A 26124-nucleotide genomic window follows, 5' to 3' on the forward strand; every position below is an offset into this window, starting at 1 on the left:
ATAAGAGGAGTACGTGTGTAGGCGTGAGCTGCCTTCAAAGGACAATATGGGACTGAGCGTAGGCATGACAGGTGTCAGAGAGCAGAGGAACACTTGCAAAGGAAAGACAGGGACAGAGGAGTTCATCTGCAAAGGGCGACATAGAGAGCTGCGTCAGCCCACCCCTATAAATAAAAATTCTGTCAGTTGTATTTTTGAACTCTGCCCCCTCTCCATAGTCTCTTGTTTGCATGATAGCCCTGCTCACTTGTCTTCACCTCAGCATATATCTAGCAGCAGGCGGTGATTATCTCAGGGCAGTTTTCTATTCCTTTGACATCCCTTAATTAAACTGTGACGTTTGCTAAGTATAGAACAGAAAAATATTGAAGAAAAAACCCTCTGCACTCTCATTAGATTGCTGTGTTTATGAGACTTTCAATGCTACAAAGGAGAATGATACAAAGGGTGATTTCCAGATTTAATAGAGGTGCCCTTGATTTTAGTTTGTCCCTAATTGTTTTAGCCTTAATTTCTTGAGAATTATTAACATACACAGTGTCACTGAGGTGAAAAATATTATTATTTTATGGATTACAAATTCTGGGCAAATTCTTACTCAGGGAAAATTTCCATTAGTTTTACCTGAGTAAAAATAGAGTTTTACCTGAGTAAAAATAGAGTAAGGGCTTCAGGATTTGGTCCAGTTTCTATAGTTAAGTAATGAATAATGAAAAAGCTATATTGAAATGATGCATGGCTTCTGTATCAGGTCAGACGATGCCAAATGCTAAGTAGATCAAAGTGTATATTGTGCTGACGTATCGTGAGGAGGCATGCTCTGGAATAAGATGTATACAGGAGGACTGGGAAACGTGGACTCCATGTACTAGTACAAAACCTCCAATAGCATGAATCTCACTGGTCAATTTCCATTCTTTGTGAAAGAGGAAACCTGTTTAAGGTGTGTCTACTTTTAAACCATAATTCAAAATTACTATAGTACACAGCTTTGAATCCAGTCCAAGTCTATTTTCCTGTTATGATTTATATAATGCTTTTCATATTAGTATAGTAAATAAAAACTTATACAAGAACGTTGAAGTAAGCTTCTTTAAAATATTTTGAGTGAGTTTGAGTGTTTAAGGAATATTCTGGTGTCACAGCTATGGAAACTGAAGCTGCACATGGGTATTCACAGTGTAAATGTATTTGCTTTTACTCTGGAAAGACCATCTCCACCTAACCAGAGAGAACATTAGTCTCCAGGCTCATTCTGTTCTTGGCTTCTCCTCCATGATTGCCATCAAGGAAGCTCATTCAGAATTAGCCTGAGAACAAGGGAATTAGCCTTCACTGCAGTTCTCAGACCTTTATTCAGGTATTGCACGTTTGCACCTAGTCTGGCTTCCATCCACACACACCTCTGACCCAAGTTTGGCAGTGATTTACACCCAAGCTAGCCCATCTAGGGGGCATAGACCAAAGTCCAAATGCTGCTTTCATTTGAGCTGGTAACTCTCCCATTCTGCAGTGGGGACACAGGCTAAACTGCTCAAATGTTGTTGTTAGCAGTCTGATGCCTTCCCATATAATCACCACCAGGAGAATTTGAACCTGGGCTTTCTAGAACTTAGTATAGGAACCTCTACAGCTTGAGCTATAAAGCCAGTTGCTTATCTGTTTAGGCTGTAGAGCTCCCTTTTCTCTCTTGGGCTTTGTCTACACTACAGGGTTTTTGTGCAAAAACCTGCGGCGCATCCACACCTCAAGTATGTTTTTGCACACACAAAAATACAGTAAATCAACAGGACAGATGGCTTTTGCCAGTATAGTTATTCCTCTCCCCACGAGGAATAACTCCTTTTTGCGAAGGAGTTCGTGTGCAAAAAGAGCCTATCACAAAAAGCTCAAGTGCTCTTATGGACATTCTGTGATGGGAATCAGAACTTTCTGTCCATGCAGTGTGGACACTGTCTTGCACAAATGCACATCACTTTTGCAATGTGCTTTTGAGGTGTGGACATGCTTTTGTGCAAGAAGTTTTTACAGAAGATCTCTTCTGCAAAAAGCTTCTTGTGCAAAAACCCTGCAGTGTAGACAAAGCCTTGCTGTACATGGTCTTACCGCCACTACAGGGGATAGTGAACCACAGTAGATGTGGGTTACAGCCAGAAGGACAGGTTGTTCTTGAGTGCTCCGCCATAGGATGTTTAAGCATTTATTCACTCTTGATCTGGATTCTATTGTATGCTAGGTAACGCCATCCCTACAGAGGTGCAGGGCCCAGGATAAACCACCTTCAACTACAGACTCCGCCCCATCTCTTCTTCCCTTTACTCTGCCCTCCCCTTCTCTGCCCCTATTCCACCCCTTCTCTCAAGTCTCCTCCTCCAAGCAATGCAACTAGTGTAACTACCAGGCAGCCTGGCACCAGCAGCAGGGTCCCCCCACCCTTGCATTCACTGTGGCAGCAAGAAGCAGAGTATCTAGGCCCTAACCCACTGCACTCCGCCAAGCCCAGCTACCAGACGCATTGCTCAGGGAAGCAAAATGGAGTGGGGCAAGAGCACCTCACTTCCCACTGCTGCAGTGAAGCAGAGTGACCCGGCTGGAAAATAGTCAAGTGAAGTAGGCTCTGGCCATGTTGCTCTGCTTCCTGAGGCTCCTGCTGATGAGTACGAGGGCAGGCCCAACCCCTGCTGCTGGCTTTAGCCCCGTCCAGTAATCACCCAGGTCACCTGGGACCTTCCAAAGAGTAAAATCCAGGGCAGTGGCCCCAAACTATCCAATGGAAGGGCTGGCTCTGATGGTAGGAGCCTGCAGCCCTACCCCTCTCCTACATTAGCCAGATTTCATGGAGGAGACCAGATTTCAGAAGGGAGATCAGATTTCAGTTATGTGTTTTCCAGTCATTAATCTGGTAGCACCCTGTACTCCAATTCATCTGAGTTTTACCCCCAAAAGCTCATGATATTATATATTTTTGTTAGTCTCTCAGGGTGTGTCTACACAGCAGGGCTCAACTCCAAATAAGCTACACAAACTGAGCTATGTCAATTGCGTAGCTTATTTCGAAATTGAAATTGGAAGCATCTACACAGCACTTATTTCAAAATAGAGCGCTGTTCCTCCGACTTCCCTTACTCCTCGTACAATGAGGGTTACCGGAGTCAGAGCAAGAAGTCCTCCAGCTTGACGGTATTTTGAAATAACTGTCTGCTGTGTAGACATGGAGTAAATTATTTCGAAATACTGTTGTGTGTAGACATACCCTAAGTTGCCACCGGGCTACTTGTTTCTGCTTAGAAGTGTGTTTTGATCCGTTTTCCTTAGCACAGTGGTCACCAACCAGTAGGGTTGCCAGATGGTTGAAACAAAAATACCGAACAACCCCCCTCCCCCCCAAAAAAAACGGGAAAAAATTCTGTTGAAGGGGAAAAAAAGGGGGGGGAGACCAATGTTGTTGAACAAAAAACAAACAAACAAAAAAAAGGACTTCAAGTAAGCCAAAAAAATTTAAAATTAAACAGCATTAAAAGCATGTCCCCTTTAAGAGTTAGTGCAGGGATAGGAACGGGAGTGTTTGAGCACTAAGACCCAGGGGAAAGCATTGCTTCCCCTAGGTCTTTTGGCTGGCAGCCATGGGGAACCAGGTTAGCATGGGGGCTGGGGTTGGGAGACTGGGGGTGGGCGGGAAGGGTTTGGGGGTGGGGGAGGCCAGGCGCTGAGTGTTTGTAGGGTTGATAGGTGCCCGGCATTTTTGCCTCCTGTCCGGGGAAAAATTCAGAAAAAACATTTTGGGTGTCCGGTATTCTCTGATTTTTTTTTACTGGACAGGAGCCGAAAATACTGGACTGTCCGGGTGAATACCAGACACCTGGAAACCCTACCAACCAGTAGATCAGGATCTACCCGAAGATCTTGGAGGTTCTGAAAGGGGATCCTGACTGGTTTGGCCAGTATGCTATCAAGTGCTGGCTCTTCAGTTGTCCCTCCACCCACTGTCATGCTGCACCTGCCCTCTGCCTTGGAGCTTCCCCCTGGGAGCCTCCTGCTTGCTGTGCAGGGTTTGGAAGGGAGAAGGGGGAGGTGCTAATGTCAGGGTGTTCCCCCCCCCCACTCCTGTACCCTATCTCCACAGAGAGAAGAGGATGGAAGGAGCTTAGCAATGCAAATCTGTCACTCTCTCATACTGTGTGTGTGTGTCTCCATCATTCTCTCAAACACGCACTGTCCTTCACTCTCAAATCCTGACCCAACACGTACGTAGGGGGTTGTTACTTCTTTTACTGCTTGCACAGTGTGTTATTTTGAGGTTTTGACTGGTCTGTGCATTTCATAATTTTCATTTCTCTCTTACGCTTAAATTTTATTCTTTGACTAGTAAGTTCTAAAATGCTGAACCTGTCATGGCGGGAGTAATTATCCCCATGGTAATTGCTGCTCCTGGAAGTGGCTGGCATGTCCCTTAGGCCCTGAAAGAGGCAGAGCAGGGGGTTCTCCATATGCTGTCTTTGCCTGCAGACACCGCTCCTGCTGCTCCCATTAATCAGTAATGGGGAACCATGGCCAATAGAAACTGTGGACTCAGTGCCTGTAGATGAGGGGCAGCACATGGCACCATGGAGCCACTGCTGTACATGCCAGCTGCTTTCAGGAGTGGTGCAGGGCCAGGTCAGGAGAAAGCCTGCCTTAACTCCACTGCTCCACCACCTGGAAACCATCTTAGTTGAACAGTGCCCAGCCAGAGTCTGCATCCTGAACTACTGTTCCTGAACCACCTCCTATACCCAACCTCCTGCCCAGACATGAGTCCCCCTGCACCCAAACTCCTTCCTAGAGCTTGCACCCTGAAACCTCTCCCAGACCCCAATCCCCCACCCTGTGCTAAGCCTGGACCCCCTCCCACACTCCAAACCCCTTGGCCCAAGACCAGAACCTGCACACCGACCCTCTACCCCAACCTGGTACAAGTGAGTGAGGATGGGGGAGGAAGATGGATGGAGTGAGCAGGGTGAGGCCTCGGAGAAGGGGTGGAGCAGGGACAAAGCCTCAAAGAAGGTTCGGGAAGGAAGCGTGGCAATGGTATTTGGGTTTGAGGTAGATCTTACATTGCACTTAAATTAAAAAAGTGATCTTGTGGTTCAAAAGAGTGGAGACCCCTGCCTTAGCAGTTGCTCCTTTTTCTTTGGCTACCTGCTCATTACTCTGATTAAATTACACAGGGAATAAATCACTGCCCCATGAACAGCACATAATCAAATAGATACGCCTTGCATTTCACCCTTGTCTCTTTCCCTCCTACACATGACTTCACATGTGAATGTTTAAGATCTGTATGCCCTATTTTTTTACCTCTAATACTGCAATTAATCACATTATATAACCAGCCTACTGCAGTTTCTAATTAAATAAAATCCCTGCATTTAAATAACGTAAAGGGTCTGTCTTGGAATAACAGTGCCCGGAAATTCAGAGGGATGGCTCAGACTCCAGCCTCCCGTCAGCTACGTCTCCAAGACTTGCAGCACATACTGCGTGTTATGTAACGTCGCCCCATCGTTTCTGATTCACACACACTTCCCTCACAATGGAACAAGCTAAAATTAGAGGTTCATTCTTAAATGTGCAAAACCTGGCTCTTCCAGGCAGAGATTTAAATAGAGCAGGTTTTGCACTTTGTTTCCTACTAAGAAATAAAAACAAAAAAACCCCTCGTGCAATTATTTATTTATTTATAATTTGATCACATCTAAGAGTGTGCAAGGAGCTTCCAAAGCCAGATAATTAAAAAAAAAACCACAATCCCTTGCCTGAGGAGGGCACAAAGTAATTTTACACATGATGCCATGGAAGGAAAAATTAGACATGAGGGAGGGGTGAAAGAGAGGTTAGAACAAAGGTGTGGAACCTAAGGCCCGGGGCCCAGATGCGGCTTCTGGCTTGCCTGGATCTGGCCCCCAGGGCTTGGAGCTCCCCCCCCCCCAGGATTGGGAAGCCCACACTCATGCTCCAGCCCCCTACCCACCTTCTCCCCCCAGGACTGGCGTACACAAAATCTACCAGCCTAGGCTCCCCAAGTTCTGGTGTGCAAGGGGAATATGGGCAATGTCTTTTTCCTTCTCAGTCAGGGCCATGTCAGTGTGAAACCATTCTCTGTGTAGCCAAGTCATTAGTTTTGGACCCTGTCTCACTTGTGTGCAGCCCCCTGATTGATTTTCTGTGGATCAGTGACCCACAAGCCAAGAAAGGTTCCCAGGGGTAGAAGATAGTAAATGATCCAAATTCTATCACCTTGGTTAGGAACACAAAACAGCACAAAGGTAGTGGAATCAACCCTAGGCTGCAGGGAGAGAAGATTATCAAGCCCAGAGAAGTGACACAGGGGAACAGCTTCCTCCTCTGCATGCTACAGACCTTTACTCTGCACCACTCTACAGGTGCAGGTTAAGGTTGCCAGATGGTTTCAACAAAAATACCAGACATCCTTGATGTTACATCACAATCTACATTGCATCTTATTTAGAAAATACCAGACATCTATATTTTCTCATTTCTGTTTTCTCAATTTGTTTCCCGAACAGAAAGCTCAAATACTGGACTGTCCGGTTCACCAGACACCTGGCAACCCTAGTGTGGGCCTGTGGATATCTGGGAGAGATGTGCTGTAGTAGCCAGTGCAATTGCAACTGCTTGGAGATTCATTAGCCAAACAACTGTGAAACAAAACACAGGAGCCCTAGATACTAGTGCTGCTCTGAGGATAGAATCCCTCTGAAGCTCAGTGGCAGCTGAATCAAGTCTTCAAACAGCCAAAAAAACTGTCTCTAGCCCGCACTTGGGTTCCAGTTACTTTCACAGCCTGACCTCACCCCTGGATTTTTGTGCTGCAAGATTCTGGCTCTTCTCCCATCTTCCCTCTTTGAATTCAGTAGCCAGGGCTTCTGTCTGCTCTTCCTTCCACCTCATCTTTCCCTGCTGTTCTTGGCAAGCCTTCAAGTCTGCCTCTAGAGCAGCCCTCTGACGCTGGTTTTCTCTATCCCAAGGTTGGTGGGGTTTGCAAAGCTCCTAACTGGTCCCTTGGATGGGGGCATGTTCCCACTAGTCAGCTGGTGGGGCTGTAACTGGAAGAGTACAGGGAGGAAGCTAATAAGAAATGATATTCCAAACTTCTGTGAGTCACAGTATGTCAGTTTGCAAGATAGAAAGTCAACACCACCCACAAGAAGTTGAAATTTATATGAGTATTTCTCATCTAATATTTATTAATTTTATACTGTATTTTAATGCAAATTGTATTTTGAATGCAATAAATGTTACACAATTTTTGTTTTACCAGTTTGCCATTTCTCTGGTGAGTCTTGCACTATTAAGTGTGTTGTAGTATTTAAAGTCCTTGTTCCCAGAGGTACATAATTACTTGATAATCTTTGCCTTCATTTGAACATAAATATGTTTCTAGCCGAGAAAAGATTTTAAAATGATCCAAGAGTGCCTTAAAATCTCAAAAGCCTATAGGGAAATAAAAGGAGTCCACAATATATATTTTTTCTAAAAATCTCGAGATTTTTAAAGTATCTTATGATTGCAGCAGGGGGAGGGGAAGGGCTGACATGATTAAATATTGAGGGTGGGTAACAGTGAAATACAATACAAGTGTTTTCCTTTACTCTTTAAATTTGATAACCTTTACGATAAAGAATCTTATCATAGCCAGGTTATTTAAAAGGAAAAAATCTGATACATTTGCAAAGCTTGTCTTTTCAGTTGCTTTTTTTAACATAATCTAATGACATTTTACTATAAATCTCAGTTTAGTTTGGTAATTTAAAAAAATCATTTGATCTTTAAAAAAAGTTGAATGAATTGTTTTTCAACCAAACTGTTTGCTGCTCCAATTGAATCAAAAAGAACATGCTCCTCATGGTAGGCTTCTCCTAATATTATTACTTTTTTAAACACAAACCCCTTTGCTTCAGGAGATTCGTGACTATTCATTGATCACTGGGCTAACCTCTATAATGTTTGTAAAGAATTTCAATCAGATTGATGCTAATATAACTAGTTTTTCTAAGCTATGTAAAGATTTGGCTTCTTCAACTTTCCATTTCAAATCAGGTTCCCTGACACAAGCAGAGGAAGCTAATCTTGGATGGTTTTTTTATTTCATTATCCATTCCTTGCAACAGCCACAAACTCAGTCCTCATCTTGCAGCTAAAACAGAAAACTTTCTTTGAGAAGTGCTGTGCCCTGTCACTCCAAGTAAATTATTTGCAAGGGAGCCATGATTAGAACCTTCACTATGATCTGCAAAAAAGAGGTCTGGGCAAAGCTGTCATGGTATTTTCCATGAGAAAGTCTCCTCCTACAAGTTACTTGCTTGCTCTGCTGTTCAGAGAGTGGGCAATCCCATAGGTGCTGGAACTAGGAGTGTTGTGCATCCCCTGACTTGTTGTCATAACAACCCAAATATATGGTTTCTGCTTTCACTGGCCCCACTATAAACACTGCTCCAGCACCGGGAATCCCTGTGAGTTTAATAAGGTTGCAGTTTTATGGGCAGAGCCAACAGAAGAAATTGGTTCCCTCTCTGTCTCTGTTGTGCCTCCTGCAGCTGTCATCAGACTGGAATCACCTGCTAGAAATTAAGCAGAAAGAAGTGCCTGTTGTATGGGCCAGAGTGTGAATGGGCTTTACAGGGAACAGGATATCAGGGGAAGCAGAAGGCAGGCAAAATTTCTGGTTAAAATTAGGTGTGGAAAAAGGAGGAAAGAAAAAGAATGGGTATTTAGAAATAGAGAGAAGGGCTTTTAAGAAATACGGAAGAAAGATAAGAGAAAAAATTAAAGGGAGAGAGCCAAAGGTAAAAGAAAATGGTAATGGAGGAAGGAAACAAAAGAAGAGAAAACAAAGAGAAGACATAGAGACAGGAGGAAGACCTAAGGAAGCAGGTCTGGTCTGTGGGTTAATGAATTGTATTTCTATGGCATGAGCCCCATGTCTCTGTAGAACTGCATGAAGAGCTGTGGCAGGATGTTGCTGCTTTGGGAGTTTAAGGCCTATTGTTTCATCCTGTGAGTTTGAGGCAAGCACCTCAAATGTATATGCTGCCCTCCTATGTAAATCCTCCTCCAACAAAGGTCAAAGTCTTGGTTTGGGGTTTCCAAAAATTTACAAATGAATGAAGAGGTCTCAGAGATGGAAATGGGAGTGGTTGTTGGTGGTGTATTCTCTCATTTCCTTAGATCTCATATCAAGTGTACATGGGGATGTAGGCAGCTACACACCTGGCTACACACCTGTTCAGTAGATTAGATAGGCTAATCAAGGAAGTATGGCAATTTGAACTCTTCAGTGTCCTTATAGTTAAGGTCCAATTCTGTCACCTTCATGGACAGTGGGTCAGATTTCTCAACCTTCAGCATTCACGGTGCTGCCTCACAATGCAGCAAAGTGAAACTAGCCAACTGCGGATTTCCACTGGAGAATTTCTTCTGGAAGGAGGAACCTCTTCAAGCATAAAACGGGCAGACGTGTAGTTGCCTCCTGCCTTATTTGCCCTCCACACCTTACTGTAAGGTGTTTAAAGTAGAGGATGGGGCCCACTGGACTAGATTAGAGAGCTACAACCAGCTCTCTCTGATAGTCACTTTTTGTTATGGTGGAGCACACTTGGGTCCTTGTGGAGATTCAGGGCCGTTGAGTTGTACCTTACCACACAAGTAGGCCTACTGAGTCAGGCTGACTGTACCACTGTTCTGCCACCCTCACTTACAGCTTCTTTTATGACCTACACCATGAAATCCCACTTAAATCAATGGAGTCTCCTGCAGAGAAAGGTACTACTCCGAGGCAGGAAGTGTGGCAGAATTCAGCCAAATGGGGCTGCTTGTGGGGTAAGCACTATTCAAAATAAGTAAGAGTCCTGGCCCTTAGTGAGCTGATTCCTCACAACTACAGATGCCCTATCTGCTACGATATTGCACCACTATCCATGGGCCAATGCCTTTGGCCCTGAGGCAGAATGCTACTGTACTAACAGAGCAGGAGACATTCACTGCTCTGTGGGCAGTGGTGACTAGCACACCTCATCATCCAGCATCAGGGTGACGTCTGCATCATTACAAAGCGGTGGCATTTATTACTCCCCTGAAGCACTGAATGAGTAAACCCAAAACTCAGTTTAGAGTTAGCAATTCCTAGAGTGGAGAGAGTGTAAAGAGATTAGCGTACCAAGGAAAATCACGGGGTTTTTTTTTTCTTTTCCATACACAGTTTGCCCAAGCCAGGAGAGCTTTCTCAAGTTACTACCAGAAACATGAAACTGAAGAAGAGCAGGGGCCAAAAGCAGGAAAAGCCCTTTACTTCTTAACTGTCCAGTGGATTCTCTTTTGGATGGAGTTTGTCAAAATGGACCTAGGGTGTGTTCTGAAGAGGGATCATTAAGGCTGCATGTGTCGAATGGAACACAGGTGTTTGTTTGCCTCTGTGGTACCTTGCCTGCAGCCAGCTCATTCTAAGGGATCATGCGCAAGCACTGTAGAAAGTGAGCAGCCTACCTGGAGTGACTTACCTCCCTAGCAAGCCCAGTGCTTAATCTCATTGTCATCCACTGACAGAGGCCTGGTGGGCACTTGTCCTGCATGCAGAGCTCCCATGAACATCCATGCATGAATTGGCAATGCATCAGCCTGCATTGCTGGGTAGAGGTATAGAATTAGGACCAGACGGGCAGGAGTGCCAGAAGTCTCAGTCTCTATGGGGCATAAAGCCTGCTGCCATTTGTGTAGTTCTTACTGCTGCTTAGGAGAACAGCAGCTTTTGCCTTTCTCCCAGTTGATCCAGGTTGGAGCCATTTTTGACATTGTTGCTGAGACACTGTGGAATGCCACTACCCTGCAAGAGGAGATGTGCCATGGGAAGGCAGGTTTCCATCGCTACGCTTCCTAGTGAGCAAGGAGAGTGGACTTACTCCTGTACTGACATAGGGGACACAGTCCCCTCACCCCACTGGGAAAAATCATTTAGTGTAATTAACAAAGCCCTGGAACTTTATGACGTACGGGAGCTTTATTTCTCTAAGATTTACCCATGTAGTGTGGGGTTGGCTGGAGCAATGAATCCAGGAGGGTACTCGTGACTTTGCAAGAATTGCTTAGCTCCTTGCTGGATCGGGTCCTTCATGTCCATATGGTGCATGTACTGAAAAGAGTAAAATTATATATATATAAAATAAAAACACTTAAGAGAGGCTGGCCTTGGCCCCAGGGCTAATACTGATTGCTCCCTGCAGGAAGTATGTGACTGTGGAACTTTTACATCTGTGGCTCACTGGGACTGGGAGCATCAAGAGAATGAGACTCTTATTTTATTCTCTGGGACTCCATCATTCTTCCAGCAGCAGCTCCTCGCATCAGTGGGTTATATATACATAGCTATAAAGACTTATGGGGCGAGGAACGGTTGTCTATACAGCAGACTATACAAGTCTGCACTGGCAAACTCTCTAATATAGGGAAGGCAATGTGGTTACCAAGAGGTTAGCTTGTTGAAGGGGTTGGTGTTTTCTCTCTCCCACCCTACTTTGTTCTTTGGGGTCAGCTGATGATCCCAAAATCTGGAAGGTTTGGGGATTGTCAGCTGATGTTTTTACTGTGTGCAGTTTAGCTAAGCAGCATGATTGGACTTCAGTTTCTGGCTGGATAAATAAATCTGTAGATGTTACTATGAACAGAGGTCTTGTTATACTAAGAAGGAGGGGCAAAAAGGCCTTAAATGGTAGAAGAATGATAGCAAAAGCCTCAGGATCCCATTGAGACTGGGCCCACATCATAACTATGAGGAAATGGGGAATTTTTTAGGAATACAACCTTGGGGCAAAATTTTCCTCTCTGATCAGTACTATGACTGCTGCCCACAATGCCTTTTGCACAGTGCTCGTGTATGCATGCACACAGTGTGCTCCCCTTGATGTCTCTAGAACCAAACAGTATATGCTTTTGAGATCAACTTTCTGTAGCAAAGGGAAGGAGTTTGACTCATTACTGTCATATGGAAGATGGAAAGACCATGGTTGGGTCCCTCCCATATCTGCCTCTGCCCCCACACGCATTAAAGAAATGAAAAAGGAAATGAACTCTGCATGAAGACTATCACTTCTTGTATGCTGGAAGGTTTCAGTACACCCACATTCACTCTCACCCTTCAAATAGTGCCCAAAGAGACAGGAGCAGGAGCCCTGCTGACTTCTGCAGTCTTGCTTCTGGACGTTCCTTTAAGACATCTCTATCTGCATACTTACTACAATGCCATATATTTAATAATCATAATTTATAATCATACCGTCAGCAGTGTGCCTGAGCAAACCCATAAAAGAAGTGCACTTCAAAGCGATAGGGAGTGGATTAATAGAATCTGACTTATCTTAACTGTGGGCAAACTAACTTTATAAAACAAATACCAAAATTTCAAAAGTACCCAAATTGCTCACCATATGTATGCAAAAGAAACTCACCATACTGCAGGTCACCTGAGTTTCCTTTTTACTGAAGGTCTCTATTATATAACAGCTCCTATGAACATACAGGGCCCGAGTAAAGTCAGCTGAAGCAAATTAAGTCAGTGGAGTACTGAAGTCAGTGCAGTGACTCTGAATTTAGAGTGGTATAACTGGGATCAGAATTGGATCCTAATTGGGTTGGACTTACCCAGACAACATTTATGATATAAACAATTGGATAGCAGAATGCTGCTTTTCATCGTTAGTTGAAAAGTAGGATAAAATTTTCAGAAAAACATTATCCTATTTTTGTATCACAATTTGTAATTTTGAGGTGGGAGAAGAGGAGGAAACTCATAACTGGAAAATTCTTAACTGATTTTACTGATTATATTTACCCTGTTACCCAAGTATTACAGATCCTGGATATTTATGAAAGACTGAGGGAAATGACTTGAGTTCTCTCATGAACAACTTTTCTATGTGACAAAGAAAGGTGTCTTCAGGTTTAAACTTTCCTCTTTGTCTCATCTAATTTAATTTGATAAATTATATTTTGGGACACATCATCTTGGCACATACAGTAAAACTCCATTGGTCCAGCATCCAATGCTCCGGCACTCCTGATGGTCCAGCACCATCGGCAACCCAGAAGTGCTCAGGGCAGCCGGACAATTGGAGCTGCTCTGCGCTCAGCTTCCCTGATTCAGCCGCTGCTGAAGCTGACCAACAGCTGAATCGGGAAAACTGGGGGCAGAGCAGCGGGGGTGCTGCCAGGTTGGTCCCGCAGCGCCGAGGGGTGGCACTATGGCACCAACCCGGCAACACCCCAGCTGCTCTGCCCCAGGCTTCCTGGAATCAGCCGCTGCTGAAACTGACCAGCAGCGGCTGAATCGGGGACGCCTGGGGCAGAACCGGATTATCGGAAGGGGGGTTATGAGGGGTCTAGGGTGGCATCTCACCCCCGCCACCCAACCCCAGACCCCTCATAGCCCCCCCTTCTGATAGTCTGGCATATCTGATAATCCGGCACCCTCTGGATCCTAAAGGTGCCGGATTATCGGAAGTTTACTGTATATGCCAAAATGACTAATGTTAAGAATATAAAGTCTAAATGAAGACTAAACATATGAATAAAATAGAAACACCAGGTTCAAAGAAGAGTTTTTCTATCTTCTTTCCTCCCAGTACAGTAGGGCATGCATGTGCTTATTTGAAAATGGGGGCCATTGATGAGGAAACACATTATCAAATGGGAGAATGTTAAAATTACAGCTTTTCACATGGTGCCTCCTAATTGTGGTCTCACTGTTGAGCAATCTTGTCCCTCGTGCTTGAATGTTTGGTCCTTCATCTTTTTCTAGCCGCTCCTGAACAGCATGATTTTTGTAGGAGAATGGATAAGGGTGATGTGAGAGCCTCTGAATCTATTGAAAACTTTGTGGATTAAGAGGACCAAGAGTTTCACTCCTAAAACAAATACTGAGCCAGTGGAGATCCTGAAGTGACTTGACACGTTAACATCAACTTGCTACTTATGAACATGCTGAACGTGACATGAACAGAAGCCTTATGTGGTGGTTACTCAGCTTTAGTTAAAGTGAGTTGCAACCATCTAAACTGGGGCTGGTGGCACCATGGCTAACAGGCATGCTCTATGCTACATCGGAAGGTCAAAGTAAGATGCACAACTCCAGCTTCGTAAATTATATAGCTGGAGTCGATGTATCTTACATCATGTTTCTGCACCGTCCACACAGTGGGAAGCTGATGGGAGCAAAATCTCCCATCAGTTTCCCTTACTCCTCATGAGGAACAGAAGTACCAGTGCTATTGGAGCACCTTCTGAGATCCATTTAGCGAAATCTAACCCCACAAGATGGACTGCAGCAGTGTTGATCTTCCATATAATGTAGACGCGCCCATAGTGACTAGGTTGTTATCCAACAGGACAGGATGTAGCTTCCTAGCCGGATAAAACCCTGTAAACATAAAGGTAGGTTCCCTACCCAACTGCAAGGAGCTCTCTTTGTGCAGTGCTCTCATGTGAAATGTGATTACTGGATCCAAGAGGCTGGATGGAAGAGTCTTGATACCACCAAATTCTCAGACACTGGATACTGGGCACCTATTGCTGAGGTCATTGGCTCCTTCAAGAATGCCAAGCTGCTTTCTCTACAGTGGGTGATGGGATTCCTATCTTTGAAGAAAACACTGAGGATTTCAGTTATTTGTGAGGATTCTTTGCTGGACTTCACCAGCTGTGAGAGGCAGAGGTAACTTTTGCAGCTGGTGAGGTGGGCATTCCTCCTACATCTGATGGTATGTGTGTGTGTGATTAGCCCACACTCCAATAAGGCTGGTTGGATGGGCATTGCTTCCAGTGCTGGTGGTGCTATCGGTGTATATAGGCAACACCCCTCTAATTTTGTTTGTTTGTTTGGGGTTTTTTTTAGTCCAAGAAGCAAAAGAGGGAGTTTTGCATGAGTTGAAGCTTGGGTTGTGATGATCTAGGTCAATAGCTAGTTTTACTGACCAGAGCAGTTAATGGAGGTGTTATCCAAGAAAGGCTGTGGGGGTGTGGGTGTTGGGGTTTTGTTTTTAACTAAAGAAGTCAGTAGATGGGCCTTGACCCATTCAGGAACTGGACTACAAGGGGGGCTTGCACCACAGGCATTCCAGCCTTCCACCTTCAGTCTTCCTTTTAGATAGTTATTTGAATTGAAGTATACTGAACAATAAAAATGCATATAATAAACCAATACAAGCATGAGACATTTTCTCTTTTCCTACAGATCACTTGTATATTTTATTTCTTGAAGGGGAAACTGTGCACACCCTGCATCATTGGCCTCATGAAGATGATCTCACATCTAACTGTCCTTTCCATTCAAACCATGGGAAGGGAATTGGCACATGTCACTTGGGTTCAGTCCACGTTTGGGAAGGAAGCTGGTGTACTGTTGTCCTTGATGTCATCTGGTAAGGGTGGAAAAACATGAATCAGACTGGATTTCTCCAATGAATTACAAGCCAGAGTCTTCCGATAAATACATACTTTTGCATCATACCAGCTGTTGCCCTTTCTGCCAGTTCCTAACACTCAGTGTTATCAGCTTGGCTTTAAGCCATATTGCCACCCATTATAAAGAAATCCCACCCATGTTGTTAGGCTTTTGAGATGAAAGCAAAGGTCCATGAACCAAACCAAACAGGAGCTGGAGGATGTGGGATGCATGTTGGACAGTGTTGCTTAGCAATATGTTTAGGGCATCGTGAATGCAGGGTGAGATCCACACCCACGTGGAAATTTTACCATTCACAATCATACACCCAGAGTCCTCAATACAATATTACAAAAGAAGGACTTGAGCATTATTGTTAACTTTGAGCAGTTGGTGGTTAAAGTCATGCAAAATATTTTATTGGCCAAACAGTAGAAGAAAATATGTATGATTTCATCTCTTGTTTAAGGGAGAATTAGTTTTGTGTAACCCTGTTCACATACTAAGGGTAATTTATCTTGACCGAAAAGAAAGGTGTGAAAAGAGGACCCTGGTTATGAATGTGTCTTGTGTAATTAGGGCCCTAGATGCTGGACAGAAATCTTTGTCTCTTGTTGAGCTAGACAAGGAATTAGTGCTCTGAGCAATAGCTGCTCAAAGGAGAGTACATGGAGTGATGGGTGTAAGACACAGAAGGGTGAGAAAATGAACAGTAAACCAGGAAATGTCCAGATGGCTATAAAACAAACGGCTGAACATTTCTCTTGATGCCATGGAGAAACTGGGTCAGGGAACTGCAGCGAGAAGTAACTTCATTGTGATTAATAATGGCCCTGCCCTCTCTCTCTTCTCTGGAATCAGCCACGATGCAAGAGCTCTCTTCTCTGACTGCACTTCTGCCTGTATTTCTTAAGAAATAAAAATGACAATTTCCCGGCAGTGTCCCTAGTCATTGAAAACCAGGAAAATCAAAATATCAAACATGAATACAAAAATTGGCCCCAAGTAAAATTTACTAAGGGTGCCTGCATTTTAGTTCTGATTTTCAGCCTTCTGTGGATTCTCCAGAGAAATTCACACTAGATGCATCTTAATATTCTGTTGATTGGAAGAAATGCTGTGTTTAAAAATGTGGCTGGTACAGAAGCACAAAACTGCTGTTGTGGATTGGACAGTCTCTGACTGCCTGAACATGGTAGGTACAGCCCATGTGATATACACCTCCAGAGAGGCTGTACAAACCAGGTTCATCTGTGCTTTCCACTCATTTGAAAATGTATTTGCTTAAAATTGTGGTTGGTGCAGACTTGCAGCAGTTAATGGCATAAAGGGTGTGTGTGTGTACATGTGTGTGTCTCTAAATTAAATCCCTCTGCCGACAGAGGGATGTAGATTAGGCACATCGCTATTGCAAATGAAGCGGGGATTTAAATATCCCGTGCTTTATTTGAATAAAAATGGCTGCCGCTTTTTGCGGACGCGGCACTTTGCCGGCCAAAAGCAGCAGTCTAGACAGGGATCGGTTGACAATGAAAGCCTTTTCTGACTAATCCTGTAAACCTTATTGCATGAGGCATAAGGGATTGGTCGGAAAAGGCTTTCCTTGTCAACCGATCACCAGCTAGACTGCTGCTTTTTGCCTGCGAAGTACCGTGGTGGCAAAAAGCGGTGGCCATTTTTATTCAAATGAAGTGTGGGATATTTAAATCCCCACTTCATTTGCAATTGCGATGTGTCTAATCTACACCCCTCTGTTGGCAGAGGGGCGTAGTTTAGACACACCATGTGTGATTAAGGAAGAGCAATAGGCCTTTAAAAATTATTTAGACCTTTAACTTCAGTTGTTATCTATCTCCTGTTTCAACAAAAGTCTGACCTATTAAATGTGGAGATGACTCAGCTGGTAGCAGCATTCCCTTTGGGTCTGAAGGTTACAGATTCAAATGCAGGGCATTAAACTCAGAGGGGTCACCATTAGTGATGTGATAGTGTGCATGTGTACACAGTTAACCCATGAGCCTGAGCCCACCCATTAACCTTCTCAGTTGCATGTATCGGAGGCAGCAGCATGGGGGGAGGAGGGAGGAGCCAGTGCACATGGGGAGCTGCCTGTCCCCCTGCACTGCTGCCTCTGATACCTGTGCTGCTCCCTCTGCTTCGATTTATTGGTTAACCTTCACAGTTACATGAAGGGCCTCCCTGCCTCGTGCTGCTGCCTCTATGTCAGAGGCAGCAACCCGGGAGGGTGGGGGGAGCGGGTGGGAGCTGGTGCACACTCTATAACAGAGGCAGCAGCATGGGGAAGGAGAGGGGAGAGGCAGCTCCACAGGAGCTGGCATTTTCAGGGAGCCAACTTAAAAGCCAGATCCCTGCACACCAGCTCCCAGGGAGTGGTCTATGTGTAAACATGTAGCTGCTGAAATTTTCAGTAGTTACACGTTTACATAAACAACATGCATTTAACATTGGCACCTAGTAGCCGTGTTGGTCTGTAACTTTAAAAACAAGTAGCCCTGGGGCACCTTAAAAACTAACAAATATATACAACCATGAGCTTTTTGCCCATGAAAGCTCCTCAGCCTTTAGGGTTTTTTGTATTATTATTCTCTAACATGTCACAGGACCGCTCATTTTTAGGGCATTAAACTGTTATAGGTGCTGTCCTTTGGAAAAGACAAGTCACCTGATGTCCTTTCTGACCACCCTTCTTATCTAGATGGCAACTATCAAACCCATGAAGCTCTGCAAACAAACAAAAGTAGGCGAAATCTCAGTGTTGTGGCCAGCTTCCCGTCTCTGAGTAAAAACTAGTTTTAATGTCCGAACTTGTGTGAAAGCTCTGGCAGGCATGGCATGGCCATCATGTGTGACCACATTGTCACAGCATTCTCTGAGTTTGTCTCCTTATCTACAAGTTCTGTGAAATACCATGAATATGACAATTACTGTGAGACACCACGTTTGCTGCTTTGGGAAGGGTGGTGTTTGGTAATAAATTTATTCTCTCATTGTACAAAATAAGTGATTTTAAAAGGATACTGAGTAACTTTCTTCAGCATTTATTACAGCTTCGCTTGCCCTGAAAGGGAAAACAGGGACACTTCGGTAAGTGGGTGACAGTCTGCACAGGGTGGCCCAAACTGTGCCTCAAGCCACATGCGGCTCTTTAACAGTTAAAGTGCAGCTTGCAGAGCTCCCTCCCCCCTCCAATTCCTTCCCTACATTCCACACCTATCAGAGAATGTGGGAGCTCAGGGAGGGGGAAAGGGTCTCTGGTATTCTATCCAGCAGGGGGCACCAGTTGGGGTTCAGGGTTGTAGCAGAAGCAGGGCTGAAGCTCTGAGCCCTGGCAGACACCTCCAGTAGGGCTGAAGCCCTAAGTCCCCCAAAATTGTGCTCTGGCTCTTGAACATCTGAAAACTGTTATATGTGGTTCAGAGAGTTGATAAGTTTGGCCACCCCTGTTTTATACACCCACTCTGGGTTGGACCCAAATTCTCTCTCCATCTTACAGCTTGAGCATCTGTGCTGCATGCTGGGGCAGTTCTTAAGGAGAGGAACTGACTGATGGATCAACACAGTGATAGATGCACTAATCCCATTGTATGCCTCTCTCCCATGTTATTGAACCTTGTTAGGCAAGGAGCTGTTCCCTGTGGTATATAGATCCCCAGAACAGACTTCCTTCCCCCTGGACAGTAGCATGAGGGATGGGGAAGGAGGAATTCTTTTCCAATTTTTGTTAGACTTTTCCAACGCAAATATGTTGTTCCTCTGTGACAAGGGCTCTCTATATCCACCAAAGAGGGTTCAAGAATTATCCTGTTATGCAACCTATAGGATGAATGGTACCAGTAGCACCAATGGTATCAATGCACAAGGTGGGTGCAATCTTGGATCTCAGTAATGAGCCACTGAGAATTCGCAGAGAGGAGGAAGCAGAATTCCAAAAAAGGTCAGTTTAATCTAGCTATTGTGCTTAGTGCCTTCTGATCAGCCTGAATTTGGCACTCATTTCTGGGCTGGCTTTTCATTTTAGTTTGGCAGTTCCTTTATAACAGAGTCAGAGTCACAGGAAGCCCATAAATAAATATGAGTATTTGCATGTAAATGTATATCCTTCCGTGTCCTGCTTAGGTTGGTAGATTTCCTTAATATCCTAAAGTATTAAGTTTTTCTCCTCTTTATTTTTTAACAGCTGGGATGTACTTTTTTGTACCTGTTGAGATGTGGTGAGTCTCACCCTCTCTCTCATTTGTTTTATTTTGTGCTGTCAGTAATTTTTCTCAGCTATCCACATTAAATGCTGTGAATGAGCCATTTCCACCCGGATTTGATTTGCCTCATTAATACAAAAGCGACGAGGAGTCCTGTGGCACCTTATAGACTAACTGAAGTGTAGGAGCATAAGCTTTCATGGGCAAAGACCCACTTCGTCAGATGCATCTGATGAAGTGGGTCTTTGCCCACGAAAGCTTATGCTCCTACACTTCAGTTAGTCTATAAGGTGCCACAGGACTCCTCGTCGCTTTTGCAGATTCAGACTAACACGGCTACCCCTCTGATACTCATTAATACAAAGAACTTCTTCCTTATATATACTCCAACCTCAGTTACTTCCACTCCAATTCACCTGATGAAGTGGGTTATACCCACAAAAGCTTATGCCTTAATAAATCTGTTAGTCTCTAAGGTGCCAGAGGACTCCTTGGTTTTTTTTCTTCCAAACAGTTCATCTTTGAACAATGTCTGCCACTGGTGAGAAGAATGATCCTTTCAAAGAATCATTGACCTAAATTGCACTTTAATGTACATACCATGCTGTCCACAACACCTACGTGTCTCCAGGAATACTGCTAAATAACAAGCACTAAATGTTTAGTCATTTCCTGCATCACGTTTGCAGAAGTCAGTAGCTTTATGCTATTAGCATGTGTAAGTGCATTGCAGTTCAAACAGTTGGTTTTTATATCAGCAGCTGCCTGGTTTTATCTCCTTTTGGGAAAGTGCCATAGGGAGCATTTCAGTGAACCTCAGATGAATATTTCAGCTTGCTTTCCTCAATACACGGGTGCAGTATCACTGAAAAGTCACAACTTAAAAATGTGTCTCTTTACTGTTTTTTGAGGGAGGGTTTAAGCCTGCAGTGTGGAATTCTGAATTTATAATATAAGGGACTTTATAGCTGAAATTTTGTCGGAAACATAACAAATAAGGGGAGGGCTTTAATAAAATAAACTAAGTTTACAGATTGGATAGTAATAGCTCTAAGGCAGGAACTATGAAACTTTACTTTCCTTACGCCCCCTCCCCCCCACACACACATCCAAGGTGTACGACAGATATAGTTAAGAGCTCTTGAATATGAAAGGTTAGGTTCTCAAGTCTGTTAAGTCCCCTTTGTACCATTTATGTGACACAAAGTGGACATTAATTGGCCAGTAGCAAATTCCTCCTGCACAGTTTGGCCTGGGGGTTGGGGGGAGAAAGGGAGAGGAACAGAGAAAGCGCCAGAGCTAGGACAACCAGCCACTGGGGTTATCTACTTTAACACTTTTGCAACTTGAGCTTACTCTTGGGGCCCCTATGACTCAAGATCAGAGAGCACAACCAGCTCCCTACAGTTCTCCCTTTCCGGGCAGGACATGACAAAGGGTTGTTCACGGGTATGCACCTCCCATCATGCTCTCTGTCTTCAATCTCCATTAACAGAGGGAACAAATTCAAGTCTCAGAATTCTAGTAAGAGCATATGTTCTGGGAGACCTTGCTACATTGCACAATCATTCCCATGAAAGGGATCTGGCTTTGTGAGCACAGCACATGAGTCAACAGCACAGCTAGACTTATAACGTGGGAGTCACACCTACTCTTGGCTGCAGAATTATCCAGAGAAACAGAAGGTTAATAGGAACACAATAAAGACTCAGAAACCCGTAAAGGTTAGTTACAGGATTTGATTCAGTTGGCAAGAGGGAGAAAAGAAAATCAAGTGGGTCAAGCAAGAGAGAGAATGATAATGAAAATCTACCCTCTCTGCTTCCCTATGACTGACAAGTCTGTTTAGAGCAATCAAAATCATGCTCAATAAGCACTTTTTCTTCCTCATTAGTTGGTTCACGAAAGGGCCATTATTAATTAGTAAATGAAAAAGTCAGTTGATTAACAAAAGTGTTATGCCATGTCTGTGCTACAGCAGCACAGCTATGGGGCTGTACTGCTGTGGTACTGGCATACAGATGCTTCCTGTATGGACAGAAGGGGCGGGGGAAGGAGGAGGAGGAGGAGGTTCCCGTTGATGTAGTTATTTGATCTCTCCCAGAAGCAGTAGCTAGGCCCATGGAAGAATTCTGTCAAAGTAGCTGTATCTATAACTGGTGCTATATTGATCTCACTGCAGCACTCAGGGTGCTAAATTTTTGACAGCCCTGAGAAACATATCTAAGCTGAACTAATTGTTAAGACCAGGCCTTAGTGATATGAGCTTCAGGACATCGGAGAAACATTAGCCCCATAAGCATACTGTTCCCAGAGGCAGACAGTCATAAGAAACATAAGAACATCCATACTGGGTCAGACCAAAGGTCCATCTAGCCCAATATCCTGTCTTCTGACTGTGGCCAATGCCAGATGCTGCAGAGGGAGTGAACAGAAACAGGTAAGCATAAAGTGATCCCTCTCCTGTCATCCATTCCCAGCATCTGACAAACAGAAGCTAGAGATAACATTCCTACCCATCCTGGCTAATAGTCATTGATGGACCTCACCTCCATTAATATATCTGGTTCTTTTTTGAACCCTGTTATAGTCCTGATCTTCACAACATCCTCTGGCAATGTTCCACATGTTGATACTGCGGTATGTGAAGAAAAACTTCCTTATGTTTGTTTTAAACCTGCTACCTATGAATTTCATCTGGTGGCCCCCTTAATTCTTAGGTTCTGAGAACAAGTAAATAACTTTTTCTTATTCACTTTTTCCACACTAGTCATGATTTTATAGACCTCTATCATATCCCCACTTAGTTGCCTCTTCTCCAAGCTGAAAAGTCCAAGTCTTTTTAATCTTTCTTCATATGACACCTATTCCAAACCCCTAATCATTTTTGTTGCCCATTTCTGAACTGTTTCTAAGGCTAAGATATCTTTTTTAGTCCCATTTAAATCCATAGGAGGGCTCCCAGTTGCTGTAAGTAGAGTTGGATCAGGTCTCTTAAGAATGTTTTTGCCTTAGAATAAGAATCATAGACTCAAAGGCTATGTCTACACTGGAAGCTTCTTAGGCAAGAACTGTTTTGCAGAAGAGTTCTTGCACAAAAAGTCTTCCACAAGAGCGCGTCCTCACTGGCATGTGCTTTTGTGCAAGAGATGTGCTCCAGATGGGGCCTCGTCAGTGCCGAATAAAGGAGAATAATCACTTCTCTAGTTCTGCTGGCAATGCTCCCCCTAATTCAACCTAATATGCCGTTAGCCTTCTTGGCTACAAGGGCACACTGTTGACTCATATCCAGCTTCTCATCCACTGTAATCCCCAGGTTTTTTATGCCAAATTGCTGCTCAGTCATTCGGTCCCCAGCCTGTAGCAGTGCTTGGGATTCTTCCACCTCAAGTACAGAACTCTGCACTTATCCTTGTGGAACCTCATCAGATTTCTTTTGGCCCAATCCTCCAATTTGTCTAGGTCACTCTGGACCCTAGCCCTTCCCTCCAGTACATCTACCTCTCCCCCTAATCTAGACATCTTAGTGTCATCTGCAAACTTGCTCAGGGTGCAATTCATTCTCTCATCTAAATCATTAATAAAGATGTTGAACAAAACCGGCCCCAGTACCCACCAGTGTTTCCTCTAAGATTTTCCAGCCATGAGTGGAGTGAGTTTTGGCTTTTGCACCAATATTGAGGTCATGTGCACCCGTTTGGATGTGTGCCATCATGCCACCCAATGTATTAATACAAACACACACACACGTTTCCGAGAAACCCCTGCCTCGCCATACAGCATGTCCCGTTCCCAGCCACCGGAGCAGACCCTGCCTCCCTCGACCATGAGGCAAGTCCCGTTTTCAGCCCCAGCCACTAAATCAGGCCCCTTGGAGCAGGCCTCCCCCAGCCGCTATGCAGCCGCAGTAGGTCACTGCCCCAGCAGCTCCCTCACCATGCTACCTCAGCTGGCCCCACCTGCTGGAGCAGCCACATGAGTGGGTGCTTTGCAGTTCTCCAGAGGAGGTGGGTGGGGACAGAATGTTTTGTGTGCGGACGCGCAGGCTATGGTACCGACCTCTGGGGCACTCCGCTTGATACAATTGCTAGCCAGACATTGAGCCGTTGATCACTAGCCATTGAGCCCAATAATCTAGCCAGCTTTCTATCCATTTTACAGTCCATTTATCCATCCCATACTTCCTTAACTTGCTTGTAAAAATACTATGGAAGACCGTATCAAAAGCGTTGCTAAAGTCAAGGTGTACCACATCCACTGCATTCCCCATGTCCACGGTGCCAGTTACCTTGTCATAAAAGGCAATGAGGTTGGTCAGGTATGACTTGCCTTTGGTGAATCCATGTTGACTATTCCTCATCACTCTCTTCTCTTCCAAGCACTTCAAACTGGATTCCTTGAGGATTCCCTCCATGTTTTTTTCCAGGCACTGAGGTAAGATTGACTGGTCTGTAGTTCTTCAGATTGTCTTTCTTCCCTTTTTTAAAGACGGGCACTATGTTTGCCTTTTTCCAATCATCTCCCCCTCCCCCGATCGCCATGAGTATTCAAAGATAACACCAATGGCTCTGCAGTCACAGGAAGAATGCAAGAAGCTTTGCCAGGGAATTATCTCCTCCCCTCACCCCCAGAAAAATCACCAAAGACTGCATATGGTCAAATGATCTCCCAGTTTTTTGAAGTATGTAAGTTTCCTATTTATTACATGCCTGAATCCATGTTTTGGGAGGTTGGAATTAGTAGTGGTAAAAACCTTAGTGGATTATGTTCTGATCTGAGCTGTTAAGAAGTTACCCTACTGACTTTGAGCGTCACTGGTGTAAGTGGAACATGCCTGTTTTGCTAAGTGTTTAAAGACATGAGATACATTTCATCTTTCATTTTGAATGTTCTTGTGCAGAAAAAAGATGGTCTTGTGATGAAGGACCAGGACCAGGAGCCAGAAGGCCTGGGTTGGAAGGTTTAACCCCGCACCCTCATGTTGAGGTATTCTGAGATCCTTGGGCAGAAGGCATTAGGGAAGTGCAAAGACTGTCTTCTGTCACACTCATAGCCTTTGCAGTGTTGCTGTAGTACCCATGTTGGTCCCAGGATATGAGGGAGGCAACTGTGGGAAAGACATAATCTTTTATTGGATCAGCTTTATGGAGATCTAAAGCTTGTCTCTCTAACCAACAGAAGTTTGTGCCATAAAAGATATTACCTCACCCACAATGTCTCTCACCCTTAGCATGGTTTTATACAACTCTTGCTGAATTAACGAGTTTAGTTAAATAATCTCCAGGTGAAAAACTCAAATGAAGCTAAGAGAAATAATGTTTAGTTGAAATGTAAAATATGACATTAGATTAAGGGTGGTAATTCTGCCTTTGTCACTGTGGCTGTTCTGATGATGATTAGGTATTGTGATGACAGGATGGAATCAGACTGGCTTTAAGATTTTTTTGAAGTGTGTTTTAACCTCTGGCTCGCTGGCCAACTGCCCAGTGGCTTGGTGAGCTTCACATTTTGCTGGTGTTTCATAGAAAATAATTTTTTAAAGCATTTTGGGACTTAAATTTTCAAGAAAAAAAAATTAATTTCCCAATTCATCTGTTATTTTTAAATTAGTAAATTAAGCAGTTTTCAGTTTTTGTTCCTTTTGTACTTTTGCTGTCCTCCCCCCCCCCCCCATTCAGTAGTGAAAAGGAAAAAAAAGGGGGGGGAATACTCAGACTGAAAAAGCATTTTCTATTTCCATCGTTTTATTGAAAAATTGAAACATTTGAAGAAAAATTGCTTTTTCGGTTTTGATTTTTAAAGAAAACTCCATTTTTAATTAAATAAAAACTCAGGTAAAAATGTTCAGACATCTTGATGAGTGAGATTTGTGTAGCTAATTACATCAGTCATATTTTCTTTCAGCTTTGGGTATAATTTCACACAGGCCTTTCCATACAGACCAATATAGAGCTTGTGGTTAATCTTGCTGTACTGCAGAAATCTTTCTCATTGTTCTTCTGGCTTCTAAGTGCAATCATTGCTTTGTACAGTATATTTGCTTTAGGGGCATTTGTCATTCTGCCCATCTGCAAAGCACATGGCTGTTAAGCCCTTAGTCTCATGATTATTTTTTTTAATTTTAGCCCCGTGATTTTCACTTTCATTGTTTCTAATTCTTTTGCAAAGGCAGTCTGAGGGGTTGGTGAGCGGCACTTGTGTGGCTGTATTACTTAGGTCATTACCAACTATAATCAAACATTTAACTGGTGAACCATTGCAAGCTGATAAAAAGAAAAATCCAGTTTTATGAAGCATGATGGGAAATGTAGTTTCCTTAAAGAATCTGTATTTTCAGTTAAACTAATAGTTACTTATTATATGTTTTTCTTTCTCTCTTTCCAAATACTCAACATCAGTGAATCAACAGCAGCTGTTCAA

General features: G+C 43.9%; 1 long non-coding RNA gene across 1 annotated transcript in view; it reads right to left on the reverse strand.

Annotated features, from left to right (window-relative positions):
• Positions 1 to 15095: 15095 nt before the first annotated feature.
• Positions 15096 to 26124, reverse strand: part of LOC142830919 (uncharacterized) — a 32745-nt gene continuing 21716 nt past the window's right edge. Inside the window, exon 3 of the long non-coding RNA XR_012906463.1 lies at positions 15096 to 15461. This is a non-coding gene — a long non-coding RNA (uncharacterized LOC142830919). The remainder of the gene's footprint in view (positions 15462 to 26124) is intronic.

The sequence above is a fragment of the Pelodiscus sinensis genome, chromosome 11 (genome assembly GCF_049634645.1).
Source record: "Pelodiscus sinensis isolate JC-2024 chromosome 11, ASM4963464v1, whole genome shotgun sequence".
Lineage (NCBI taxonomy): Eukaryota > Metazoa > Chordata > Testudines > Trionychidae > Pelodiscus > Pelodiscus sinensis.